The following is a 3277-nucleotide window of genomic DNA, read 5'->3' on the forward strand; positions in this document are numbered from 1 at the left end:
GCTTGCCTGTTAGACAGCAGTGGACTCTGGGTCTCTCTGTGTTTGGACATGAATCACATGGTACAACTGCTCAACAGTATTGCAAGCCCCCTCAATGATTTCAGGTTCCGGTTACCAAGTACAAAAGCCACAGCAGCTTCAATGAAAGACAGTAGCTCACCAATCGTTAGAAACTTTAGTTTCCATTAATCCAAGTAAATCATTTTATCCTTTATTTTTGATGGATAGACACAAGTCAAAGGCATGGCAGGTTGCTATGAAATTGTATACAAAGTAAAAATAACTTGACTAATTTAGTCACAAAAGCAGAAATGCCAATGTTCCCAGCAACCAAAATGGATAAATCAGTTTCTCCAAAATTTTATTATAGATCCGATTCTCCAAAATAAAACTTAATTAGGCTGTTTGTTCATTTATAGTATTTTCTGATTTTGCTCTGAGATTCTCGAATGTTTCATACAGTATTTTTCCTAAGTTGATAAAAGTTCAGTGTTCAGTGTGAAATGTGTGAAAACAGCACACATCAATGAGTTATTTGCAAATATTTACAGTCACCACAAATAAATTAATATTAGGTTATTCTAACATGTTCTTAGTACAATTAATTTATTATAATAATATGATATTGATTTAATTTTCTATTGCTATTAAGTATTCCAGTTTTAACTTCTTAGAAATAGAGGATTTGTTTTTAACACACAGAGCTGCTTTTTAGCAAAACATCATTAAATAAAGAAAAATATAAATGCTTATGTTTAAGTTTATGTCATCAGTCACTGTCAATACTAATTCAATATTAAATTGTCTGACATTTAGGACCCTGCATTATAGATTATACTAGGTAACACTAACAATCTTTAGTCGCAAGTCACACATATGGTAAAACAACAATAATAGTATTAGGCCTATGTGTAGGTCCATTGTTGGCTAAAATGCTACATTTTACATAGACTTGGTATGGTGGAAGGCTTGGGCGGTATTACGGTATTATGGTATACCGCGGGATCTAAAAATAGCAATGGTGTCAGTTTCAATACCGTTATACCGTCAAAAAATATGAAATATCCTTTATTTAATGCCTACAAAAACGTATGTGTGGTTGTCATTACGGGACAGTGTGGAGGAGAGAGGGAAAGGAAGGGGGAGAGGGAGGGAGAGAAGGGGGAGAGGGAGGGGGAGAGGTGACGTGACGAATCGCGCTTCAAAGTGTCCTGCAGTTTGGCAGTTTCGACTGAACAGAAGGGAGACGTGGTTAATATGAACGAGAGGTCTGCATTAGAACTAAAGATCTTTGCCCGAACCCGGCGAGACCCGAAAAAATCCAAATCCCTGCATTAAAATCCATCCCTGCAAAGGTGAAACAAATGATGACTAAGTAGTAAAAAAAGCTAATTTTGCCGGTGGTCAAGCCAGTCACTAGCTCATAAGGAGCGGTTATTCCAGCCGCAGGTATTTCGTGGTCGCTCATACACTGCCTATTACGGTAGAGCCCTAAACCGCAAGCTGACAGGTAAAAAGAAGAGGCCACTCGCTAAAGTGAAACTGCTGTCATGGAAAATTAAATGCATGTTCCTGACTGGTAGAAGATGAACATACAATCCTACCCAAAACTTGCAAAATCAGCCGGATCAGATCTCTGCATCTCGACCTGTAGCCGCAGGAAAGGGTGTTCAGCTGCTGGACGCACCATGAGTGAGAGACTGCGCTAAAGCCAGTGGATTTAATAATGTTCCTCCACAAACACACGTAGCCTAATCTTGGTGCGTAAAGGGTTTTTAAATTATAAATAAATATTAATTAAACCATATAATAATAATGTAGACAGAGTATACAGACTAATGGTGGCATTATTCTTTTATTATTCAGCTTCACCGCCGTCCTAATGCCAGATTGTGAAGAGAAGTGGAGAAACACATCTTGCAGAGCCTTTATCTTAATTTCGTTATTGCCAAAATACCCGTCATCATTTAGAGTTTATTTTAATTTGATTTGTTAAGCAAGATTTCTTTTCATTGGTGTGTAGGCTAATTTAAAGGCTAAGTGCATGTACCTAGACCTATAGAGTGCTGAGATGTTACGATGTTACAGCTGTAGGACTTATTTTATTTCTGTTCCAACTTTCAAGTGGCCTATAGTCTACGCTTGTTATGAATAAATGATGTTAAAACATATAAATGACTCATTCTTGAAAAAAAATGCATTAGAGCTGTGTGCATGAGCACATTTTAATGTCGGGCTGTAAAAGGGTTTAGGCTTTATAAAGCTGTCAATCAAAATGTACCTGTCGGACTCGGGACCTATCGGGTATAATTTTTATTGCCCGATTACAGCTCTGCATTCCCGCTGCTGTTCCGCGGGAGCCGGCCAGATTTCTTACGGTGTGGGAGTAAATTTGTGAATAAATCGCGGGAGAGATGTGTGTGTGTGTGTGTGTGTGTGTGTGTGTGTGTGTGTGTGTGTATGTGTAAAAGAGAGAGAGAGAGAGAGAGATGCTGTGCGTCGCTTGGCTCTCTCTCTCTCTCTCTCTCTCTCTCTCTGACCGCGAGCCTAAGGTCGCATAGAATGTATTCAGTTTCTGAATGGTTTAGGCTTAAGCCAACAGTTTGGTGACACTGTCTGAGCCTTACGTCATAATTTTTTTTTTTTACGCCGGTAATACCGGATACCGGGGTAAAGTATGGAGGCGGTTTGACGGTATCAAAATTTGGATACCGCCCAAGCCTATATGGTGGACTTGAACAGACTTTAAATATGTCCTGTTTGTTAATTTACAGCAAAATGATGACATCACAATACAACTATTCATAATTCTGAAGTTGAATTATTATGTTTGATAAATATGATTGTCATTTGTCGCTGACAACGCTATTAGACCATTTTATTTACTGATAAAATGTATAAAATGAAACATTTGTCATTATCAGATTCCTTCTCGTATTATATTCAACATTATACAGGTTAGAGGAGTTATACTGACCCAGTAAACATTTATTTGCATTCACAACACTTTGTGTTTGCTATGAAAAAAAAACATATCAAATGCTTGTCTTAATCATAATTGTAAAATGGAATATTTTGTTTCACTTTCACTGCAGAGTGCAGCTCATATCATTGCTGTCGTCACTTGGAGAAAAAACAAAAAAACTCATGCAAATAATACTTCCAGCATGGTTCCTGATAAATGATTGCTCTGTGCAACAAACTGAACATTATTTACAATTTTATTACCTGTTACTCACAGCCTATGCAGGTTCGGTTTGCAAAAGTAAACATTAAA

Source organism: Danio rerio, chromosome 25 (assembly GCF_049306965.1).
Source record: "Danio rerio strain Tuebingen ecotype United States chromosome 25, GRCz12tu, whole genome shotgun sequence".
Classification (NCBI taxonomy): domain Eukaryota; kingdom Metazoa; phylum Chordata; class Actinopteri; order Cypriniformes; family Danionidae; genus Danio; species Danio rerio.